Source organism: Aquarana catesbeiana, linkage group LG09 (assembly GCF_042186555.1).
Source record: "Aquarana catesbeiana isolate 2022-GZ linkage group LG09, ASM4218655v1, whole genome shotgun sequence".
Classification (NCBI taxonomy): Eukaryota; Metazoa; Chordata; class Amphibia; order Anura; family Ranidae; genus Aquarana; species Aquarana catesbeiana.
In genome coordinates, this window is record NC_133332.1 from 67425192 (window position 1) to 67436550 (window position 11359).

Here is an 11359-nt window from a genome sequence, read left to right on the forward strand (position 1 = left end):
GGATTTTAAAAAAATGGGGTACTTTTTAATTCAGGAATGTCAGTTCCCAGTAAGTACAACTAGCACATAGAGACCCATAGAGGAGGCTATGGTGGCTAATAATGATAGGTGCCAGTATTTTGTGCTGTCTGCTCTTTTACATTGAAAATGGCAGTCAGGTTTACTTGAAAATAACAAAATCTCAAATAAAAAAGACATGTCGAAGACAATGGCAAAAGCATTCCAGCTAAAGTTAAGTTAAGTCTCTCTGTTGTAGTGTCCAAGATTTATAAAAAGTCAACTGACTGACTCACTTGACTGAGCCCACCCAGCTCCACCTCTAACTCGAGTATCATCTTTAGGTGGACTGGTCCTCAAAGGGCAACCACTCTCACAAAGGAATTTCTACATTTAAGCAAGGTTTGATTCCTTACTGAACCTTTAGAAATCTGCAGGACCTGTAGGGAGATTTCCCACCAATATCCCCTCCCTTCTTGTATGTTCATACCAGGTTGAATGGGGAGAAAACTCTAGTTTCAATGATCTGCTTTAATAATGAATGAAATATAGCCCATACATTTCTGTGGTCAGAAAGGTGCCCTCTTCATCAAGGCTACAAAGGGTAAAAGAAGCAATATATTATAAGAAACATTACAGTAATATGGTAAAAAGAATAATATTTCATGAATGAAAAGTAATAATGTTTTCCTTATAATATTTCTCTCTTTATGCGATTCCTGAAGAAGGGGGCACCTTCCCAGCCCCTGAAACACATTGGACCCTTTTTTGACAACTATTAAAATATTACAAAGTGGGCCTTTGAAATTAGACATATCTCAGTTTCCATTTTTTGACGCCATTCTTGGATTGGTCATACTTGAGTTTGTATTCATATTTTCTTGGTATCCATCCAAAACACACACAAAAAACAATGCCCCTCCAAAAAAAGTATGAATTCTGGATGACCAAATTTGTTGCTACAAAACCAGAAAAAATATCCAATATTTATATTAAAATACTGTAGAATATCTATTTTTCAATATAAAATTATCAAAAGATAAATATATTTTGATATAAATATTGGATAGTTTTCTGGTTTTGTAATAACAAATTTAAATGAATATTTGTAAAATATTTTGGACATCCAGGAATTATCTTTTTTGGGGGGCATTTACTTTTTTGTGTGTTTTGGATGTTTGAAGGGTAGCCCAATCATTGAACCATCGGTGACTTCACAGATATGAGTTTACACTGACGCAAACTCACTAGCCCATCAAACCTTTTTAAATCTGTTGGTATCTTCAGACAATCAAGCAAATTTCTAACACTATTTCACCTGCTGGCATAGCTTTGCCAAGGTTTGGGGCAATCTCCCTGCCATAATCTTGGGTAGAGCCAGCTGTGTTCTGAACCTTGACCCCCTATAGTAGGATGATCTGTTTTGGATAGGTTGCTCTTGAAAACTACACATGGAACTAGGCATTGGGTTCTGCTTAGGGTTCAGAGGCACAAGACATTATGCATTCAGTTTGATCATGGACCCAAGCAATGGTTGATTTTTACTTTTTTGTTTTGATTTTTCACAGATCTTTCTTTAACAAATCTTGCATCCCTGAGGCCTAAGGTTTTAGTTTCAGCTGTACAACGCATGATAGGTGCGTATGAGAGCTGGATCATTTTATTCAAAAGTTTAGTTCAGATCTCTGGGGTTGTATGTGATGTTTTTGACAGTGTGTTCCTAAGCTCCTGTGTGCAGAAGTTTGGGTGCACTCTACATGCAGTTCAATGACTGGCATCCTCTTTAGAACATCTTTACTGTACTAATAGCACTAATGAACAATAATTTTAAATGAGCTAACTATGGTCCAGGTGCAACAAAACAAAAGGTGTGCAAAGTCTTATGCCCTGTACACACGATCGGACTTTCTAACGGAAAATGTGTGACAGGACCTTGTTGTCAGAAATTCCGACTGTGTGTAGGCTCCATCACACATTTTCCATAGGAATTTCCGACACACAAAGTTTAAGAGCAGGCTATAAAATTTTCTGACAACAAAATCCGTTGTCGGAATTTCCGACCGTGTGTACACAAATCCGACGCACAAAGTGCCACGCATGCTCAGAATAAATAAAGAGATGAAAGCTATTGGCTACTGCCCCGTTTATAGTCCTGAGGTACGTTTTACGTCACCACGTTCAGAATGATTAGATTTTCCGACAACTTTGTGTGACCGTGTGTATGCAAGACAAGTTTGAGCCAACATCCGTCAGAAAAAATCCATGGATTTTGTTGTCGGAATGTCCGATTAATGTCCACTGTAAGAAAACAGACACAGCCTAGTTAGAAAAGCCTGTCCCCTGTCAAAATGCTGCAAAGGACTCTTGCTCTGTGTATGAAAGTATTGGTCATTCTGCATTAGGTCAGTCACGAACCATGCTGATTCAGACCTAGATACTCCAATAAGCAGGGACTTTGCTGATTGCAGAGCTGTAGGTCTGACTCAGCAGGGGTATGTGTTTGACCTCTGCATAGAGACATCTGCTTCCACCCAGAGAGCAAACGTTCCACCCTGTAATAAACTGTCAGGACAGGATTTTCTATTCTTTCTAAAGAAAATAAACTATAAGATTCTGCACACCTTTTGTTTTAATGCACCAGGCAGGTATCTAAACTGATGGTTCAGTTGGACTTTAAAGCAGTTTTTGACCTGCGGTTTCCATGGTGTAAATATGAAAGAGGCCAAAGAATCATGATATATTTTTAATATGAGCACAAGGATGAAGTTATGCCTTATAAAACTTATATCCAGTGTTTATTAAATAAGGGATTAGTGCAGAGAGACTTCTGTCTCTCCTCCCACTCAACTTTGCTCATTCACTTTAAGGTCAAAAAGACAAGATGGCACTTAAGTTTCTTGTTCATACATTATTGTTTACAATAATAGTACGGTAATGATTCAAAGCATGTTCCTTTGAAGAATCAGGCTACCCAAAACATCCTGGTTCTGCCCTCTAAAACAATACCCTAAAGCCGAATTCTCCAAACTTTCTAAACAAAGGACCAGTTTAATGTCCTTCAGAGTTTAGGGGGGCCAGACTCTGGCCAGTGGGAGTGGAAATTCTCCTGGCATCAGTGGGAGTAAACATTGCCACATTAGGTATTAGGGGGAGAAATAGTGCCGCATTGTTGGTATTAGTAGGAGAAATGGCGTCCCATTGTTGATGTCAGTTGGCAAAATAGTGTCTTATGTCAATGGGAGATGCCCCAAAAGCCGGATAAGGTCAAGCAAAGAGCTGCATCCGGCCCCCCAGGTCGCAGTTTGGAGACCGCCAGCCTTGAGTCTTAACAATCCAGCTTCAGCAGGAGAGCATGTGAATGATGTCACAACCACCATAATTCTCTATAGTGGGAACTAAATTTAAAAAATACACTGCATAGAGAGCTTCCAGTGCTGGTGGCAAGTGGACAGAGCTGGGAACTCTGGTTCAGAGATTTCTGTATGTGATCAGAAGCACTCAGAATGCTCAAACCGCCAGCTTTGAAAAAACTAAAACATATCACTTTGTTATATATATATATTTTCCTCATTATTTAGGTAGCCCAGATCTCACCGTTCTCCTCATAGCAAACTTGAGATATATCCATCAATAATGATAAAAAGCAGCAGATTTGTATTAGGAATGTAGACTGTATAAAGTTGTACAGGCTGCACTGGAAAAGTATTATTCAGTTACTCACCCTAGAGTAAGAAGGGCAGGCTCAGTTTCCCATTGCTCCCCTGTGTTTGTGTTACCCTCTGTTGGGTGAGGCACACTGTACAACAGACAGCAGAATTCTTTAATGACTAAGAGAATTCTTTTTTGTCTGTCGTCTTGCAGTAGGAAGTGCAGACCCATTATGACTGAGGTCCTGGGTTTCCTGCGATGGGCTGGCCATATTCAATGAAGTGTTATCTTTTAAATGCAGTTTCTCAACCAAAAACCAATCAGAATCAATTGTTTATTGTTCTCACTTTAATATAATGAATTCAGATTTTTTTTTTTTTTTTTTTTTTTTTTATGGGTTACTGAACTTAATAATAACAACAAATATTTATTCATTAAGGTAGACTGTTCCACCCTGTAGTAGGCGGAACAGACCCCTTCTGTATGTGTTATCTTACATTTGGAGGGCCAGACTCCTCGTTTCATAATGGCCTTCTATGATAAATGTATACTCCATATTTCATGGCTCCCTTCCATGTCACTCCTCAGTTGGAGGGTCAGACTCCATCCCGTAGAGCTGCCCATTATTTGGGTCACCTTGCAATGGAAGGGATAGCCTCCATATCTCATAGCTCTTATTCTGTCTGTGTTACACTGCAGTGGTAGGGACAGATGGCATGTCCCATTGCTCCCCTCCATATTTGTCACCTTTCAGTGGATGGGACAGGCTCTGTTTTTAATAACTCACTTCTCTCTGTGTACGGGGAGAGCAGACTATTTGTCTGCTAGCACAGTTTTCTCAGTCTCACCATGTAGTAAAAGGGTCAGATTATAAAAGGTGAATTTAAGAAATGGAGTGCTTGATACCCTGTAGGATCTGTGTCTGTAGATGGTATTACTGAACTAATTAATTTTCAGCTTTCACTGCCCTTCGATACAGTTCATCAGTGATAACAGACTGGTTTACTGATTGTCGGTCAATTTTCACAACCTGGGATTCCCAAGCCAATCAGGATAAAGCCATTTGCCAGCCCCTGACTTTACTTTACAGTTTTAGGGGCAGAGGCTGCTGCATGTCACTGCCCAGTCGGGAAGGGGGCCCGATTATTTATAGAGTTAGAAGGCACAAAAGTCAGCCATCCTATACCTCCTATTAATGCCCAGCAAGGTGAGAAGGATTAGCCAATGAGGTAGATCACCGTGAGCTTCTGTCCATTGTGCCAGAGTCACTTTTATCCTGGGATATCGCATTTATAAAGAAGGTGCTTTGTTATCAACTTAGTAGGTCAAACTAAAACATATTACTCTGCCTGAGCTGTAAAACTGGACTTGTAAGGAATTATTGAATGATTAATAAACATTTCATCAGATCATCCAGCCAAATCTGTTGTCCACCTTAAGAATATAATAGGAATGTCCACCATTTTGTAACTATGTATCCATCTCTCCATTAGCCCAGATGCATGTCTTCCAGGTCTGGTTAAAACATTTCATTCAACGAATGTTCAACAGTGACTTCTTAAAAGGCCACATTTTATTTAAGGGATCTAAATGAATTCTGAAAAGTCCTGTGGGAAAAAGACTCTTCTGATTGGTCTCAGAGTGGACTGCAAAATGTCATTATTAGCAGCTCTGAGGCGTGAGAAGGCTGGTCCAGTGCTAAGGACAAATATTAAAGCATGTATGGTAAGCCTCCATGACTGGCCTTCATCCTTCATGGGCTTCAGCCTTCATGGGCTTTATTCATTCTCCGTTCAGACTTTGCTGTGGACTTCTCACGGTGATAATCTTCAGAGGCACAAAGTGATGTGTTCTTTTGACCAGTTGGGACATTAGCTACCTGATATAGCAAGACAATATGTGTGCATTACTGGGCAGACTTCAAAAAGCACACTACAAGGACCAGGCTCCACTCTGCTACAGGTTGGCGGGTTTAAAAACTGATGAATATTTTCTGTTTATATGCTTACCAAATAAAAATTAAAACATTTCAAAAAGTTGTGACAAACCCCTACAACAGATGAGGGCATCTTGGACTTTTGAGAGGAGATGGTAAAATACCCTTTGTACTGAGGGTTTCTGTGTGTGGCTGTTTCTATGTAATGTTGTCTATAGCCTTTTGTGTATCTGACTTTATACCAGCTCACCCTACCGTCTCTCACCAATTCTCTGCTACATCCCCATACCTCTGCTCTATTACCCTCTGGTATTACCTTCTGTTCATTACCCCTGTGTGTCAATTTCTATGGGCCAAATTTTCCCTTTACTCTTTGTAAGTTGTCAGATGCCTTTTCCTATTCTGTCCTGACTTTTCTATTATTTATCCTTTCTTTAGATGTTTTTTATTCGCCTGTATCTAACAACAAAGTTCTTTTTTTTTCTGCCCACCCTTATCACACTCTATATTTACGCTCTTTATTTACAACAGGGATGGCTAGTTTTAAAACCCAAAGGAGGAAGAGTGCTTAAAATAGGACATTTGCACAGACCTACCAGTACTAGTACAAGTTTTGATCCAATGATTAGCAAAGTTAAGGCCATACTGGACATTAAGTTAGTACTATCTTCCAAAAGTTTCCGCACTCTTTTATATTTAATAGAGTTAAAAAAATTGCAGAAACTTTTTGAAGAACCCTCGTAACTTTGCATATACATTACTCTAGATTTTCCCACTCTGGTTGAACACAAATATGTATGCAATGGCAGTTTATTGCTGCCAATGTACAGGAAGAGTAAAATCTAAAGTGTATTTTTTTCATTAAAGTGGTAGTAAACTCTCTTTATTTATTTTTACCTACAGGTAAGTTTATAATAAAGCTTATCTGTAGGTAAAAAAATATATTTTAAATGTGCACCGTTTAGGAGATGTTCCAGTGAGTAGCAGCTGGGGACGTGCTTCAGAGCTGAGCGCCATGCCCAAGACTCCCGCAGTGCATGCTAGCACATTATGATATTGCCGTGCAGAAAGAAACTTTTTTTTTTTTTACATGAGTTTACTACCACTTTAAAACAACAAGGTTGAAGGATATCAGAAAGACAACAAAAGCTCCCATCATCTTAAAAATACCCCCAGGGGGGTCAGCCTCTGCAAGGCTCCTAAATGCATTTGTTTAGCCACATAGTGCCCTGTGGAGGCAGGAAACCACTGCCTCTGTTTTCTATTCTATGGTAGATGACCAAGATAGTCTATAGGCATCCTCGGTTTTAGAATAAAAAGTCTGTGTGATGCCTTTTCTGTGATTCTGCCAGATGTGACAATTGTGCTGTGTCCCTCCACCCCCTTTTCACAAAAATATGACCCAGCTGGTTAGTGTTTTAACTTTGCCTTAATTTTGAATAAGATAAGTCATTTCCAATATGTCCCGATACATTGAGCTGGAGCAAGTATGCAAAAAAAGGAGTCCTGATTCTTTTGCCAGTATGCATGATCTTGGTCAGTGACCCAGAAATCAGAGTAGACACTTGACTAGCAGGCAACAGGCATTTTCAGAAGAGGGTCAGCAAAGGCAGCCTAGGTATTTCTCTCAGCCATGTCCCCCTTTCAAATTAGGGCTCCTAACCCACAACTTGCATAGTCCTGAGATTGCCATTTGCAGAAAGAGAGATGGGCCCTACAGTCCCGTCATTTAGACCAGCCTTTCTCAAACTTTTCAACACAGAGGAACCCTTAAAATAACTTTCCAGGCCTCAGGGAGCCCCTGCTAAAAATTACTATATCTACAACTCATGATACATTAGTGTGATGGACAATGGGAAGAATGCTCCTTACACTTGTGGTCATTGGGAAGAATTACCACCTTACAGATAGCTAAAAAGATCAATGGTGTCAGTGGAAACTTATCTGAGAGGCAGAAATTGCACATGGCTCAAGGAATCCCTAGCAACCTCTGGAGGAACTTTAGTTGAGAAACCCTGTTCTAGACTATAGAATACAAGGTGTGTAGGACCAGAAAAGCAAAACTACAAGTAAATGCTTTGCTCAGCATTGGACAGCACCATCTGACTTTAGATTGTTACAAAACAAGCCCTGACTCTGATCTACATATAACCAATATAGCTCTTTAGCAAATCCTACACATTAAAGAAACGTTCAAACAAATGAATATGTTATTTGTGATAGCAAAGAAATTAATAAAGTCTGACCCAAATGTTCCCTCAGATACAGTGTTTTTTTTTTTTTTTGCTCCAGGAAAAAAAAATGTAAATATATAGTTACACCCACCAAGATTAATTTAATTTTGGATGGATGATGATTGGGTCAATAGGAGTGAAAGGTTATGCTTACCTTTTGGGCTCAGCTGTGATGATTCGTGTCTTTGAAGTTCTCCTATGGATCTCATTGCCTCACTGTTTACTTTGCCTGTGCCTTTCAGAATTAGGTGTCAGTTCCTATGGCTTCAACAGGGGATTGTCTAACACAACCTTTCTAAACTTTTTTAAGGTGGAGGAACCCTTGAAATAACTTTCTGGGGTCTTACCTCTCACTTCCTCCTTTTGGCTCTGGCAAATGTCTGCCTTTTTAGCATTCATCCTGTCTCTTCTGGAATGTCATCTTTCTCTGAGACATGCCATGTCTCTGTCATGCCTCTCTCTTCACACATTCTCTGGCTAACCCTCCTCTACCCGGCCTGCTGTATGTCCCCACGTCTCTCTGAGTCTGCCTGTGCTGACACAGAAAGGTCCTCAGCATGTCATATTAATGCAAGAAAAAGCTATAACTTTATCAATATAATTATTTATTTTGAAAAAAGAAATGTGTATGCTTTTTTGTGTGATATAAGAATGTGCTTCATGTTAACCACTACATCATTTGATAAATGGAGATAGGTTTCCCAGCTGCATAGTGCTCTGTATCAGCCTTTCTGAACCTTATTTTTTTACCAAAGGCACACCTAAAAGAGTTTTCAGGACTTAGGGAACTTTCACTAAAATTAGCCCTACAGCTTATGGTACATTAGTGCAATCAGTAGGTTGTAGATAGTTTTAAATAAAAGAATAAAGAGTGGGATTCACTTTATAACCAGTGTAGAAGTGGCCCCTTTACATTAGTGGCCATTGTAGAAGTGACCCCTTACATTGGTGATCAATGTAGAAGTGACCCCTTACATTGATGGCCAGTGGTGTAGCAGTGACCCCTTACATTGGTAATCAATGTATAATTTACCTTTTACATTGGTGGCCAGTGCAGAAGTGGCCCATTACATTGGTGGCTGGTGTAGCAGTGACCCCTTACATCAGTGGCCAGTGTGGAAGTGACCCCTTACATTGGTGATTAGTGTATTAGTGACCCCCTACATTGGTGGCCAATGTAGAAGTGACCCCTTACCTTTGTGGTCAGTGTAGAAGTCCCCCTAACACTGGGGATCAGTGTAGAAGTGACCCTTTACAGTGGTGATCAGTGTAGAAGTGACCCCTTACATTGGTGATCAGTGTAGAAGTCCCCCTAACACTGGGGATCAGTCTAGAAGTGACTCTTACATTGGTGATCAGTGTCTAAGCCCCCCTTACATTGGTGGGCAGTGTAGAAATGACATCAGATTAGAGACCAGTGTAGACAGGAGCTTGATCTACCACTTCTTAAGAAACCCCTAAAAACCTTTGGAGAAAACCCAGAGTTCCATGAACCCTAATTGAGAAAGGCTGCTCAATTTTATACTTAGGTTCACCACTGCTTTTGGAATTTGCCAGCCTGGTACTGGGGATGGAATTATCCTGCACAAGGCCTAGATTTAGCAGCGAGGGATGCTATATCTGAGAGTGTCGGCGGCTCAGTGTGAGCTCCAGGCAGCTGCTCAGCTTCTTTTAGCTGCATGAATAAAAAATAATTGCACAGTACAGGGGTGACTAGCAAAGTATACAGCCTTTTGCTATCTATCAGATAAGACTTTATAGGATCATTACCAAAGTTACATAGTAGGTGAGGTTGAAAAAAGACACAAGTCCATCAAGTCCAACCTATGTGTGTGATTATATGTCAGTATTACATTGTATATCCCTGTATGTTGCGGTCGTTCAGGTGCTTATCTAATAGTTTCTTGAAACTATCAATGCCCCCCCACTGAGACGCCTGTGGAAGGGAATTCCACATCCTTGCCGCTCTTACAGCAAAGAACCCTCTACGTAGTTTAAGGTTAAACCTCTTTTCTTCTAATTTTAATGAGTTGCCATGAGTCTTGTTAAACTCCCTTCTGCGAAAAAGTTTTATCCCTATTGTGGGGTCACCAGTATGGTATTTGTATATTGAAAACATATCTCCTCTCAAGTGTCTCTTCTCCAGGGAGAATACGTTCAGTGCTCTCAACCTTTCCTCATAACTAATATCCTTCAGACCCTTTATTAGATTTGTTGCCCTTCCTGAGGACTGGTGCCCAGAACTGGACAGCATACTCTAGGTGCGGCCGGACCAGAGTCTTGTAGAGCGGGAGAATTATCGTTTTATGTCTGGAGTTGATCCCCTTTTTAATGCATGCCAATATTCTGTTTGCTTTGTTAGCAGCAGCTTGGCATTGCATGCCATTGCTGAGCCCATCATCTACTAGGACCCCCTTACTGCTAATGATACCATTCTCATTACTAAAATCTTGTATAAAGTCCCTTATCATCCCCTCCAAGAGTTTACATACTATTGATGTTATGCTAACTAGTCTGTAATTCCCAGGGATGTATTTTGGGCCCTTTTTAAATATTGGTGCTACATTGGCTTTTCTCCAATCAGCTGGCACCATTCCAGTCAGTAGACTGTCAGTAAAAATTAGGAACAATGGTCTGGCAATTACTTGACTGAGTTCCCTAAGTACCCTCGGTGGCAAGCTATCTGGTCCCGGTGATTTATTAATGTTAAGTTTCCCAAGTCTCATTTTAATTCTGTCCTCTGTTAACCATGGAGGTGCTTCCTGTGATGTGTCATAAGGATAAACACTGCAGTTTTGGTTACTGAAGCCCCCCGATTCCCTCGTGAAGACTGAGGAGAATAATAAATTCAATACCTTCGCCATCTCCCCATCTTTTGTAACCAGATGTCCTTCCTCATTCTTTATGGGGCCAATATGGTCTGTCCTCCCTTTTTTACTGTTTAGATCAGTGGTCTCAAACTGGCGGCCCTCTAGCTGTTGCAAAACTACAAGTCCCATCATGCCTCTGCCTGTGGGAGTCATGCTTGTAATTGTCAGCCTTGCAATGCCTCATGGAACTTGTAGTTTGGCAACAGCTGGAGGGCCGCCAGTTTGAGACCCCTGGTTTAGATACTTAAAGAATTTCTTGGGATTTTTTTTTGCTCTCCTCCGCTATGTGTCTTTCATGTTCTATCTTAGCCATCCTTATTGCACCCTTACATTTCTTGTTGCATTCTTTATAAAGTCTGAATGCTGATTATGATCCTTCATCCCTCTATTTTTTGAAGGCCTTCTCCTATGCTTTTATATGCATTTTTACATTGAAGTTAAGCCATCTGGGACTTTTGTTCACTCTTTTAAATTTATTACCCAATGGGATACATTGGCTAATGCCCTTATTTAATATGCTCTTAAAGCCAACCCATCTCTCCTCCGTGTTCTTTGTTCCTAAGATTTTATCCCAATTTATGCCTTCTAGCAAGGCTCGTAGTTTAGGGAAGTTGGCTCTTTTGAAATTCAGTGTCTCTGTATTCCCCTTATGTGTCCAATTTGTGTGATTTATA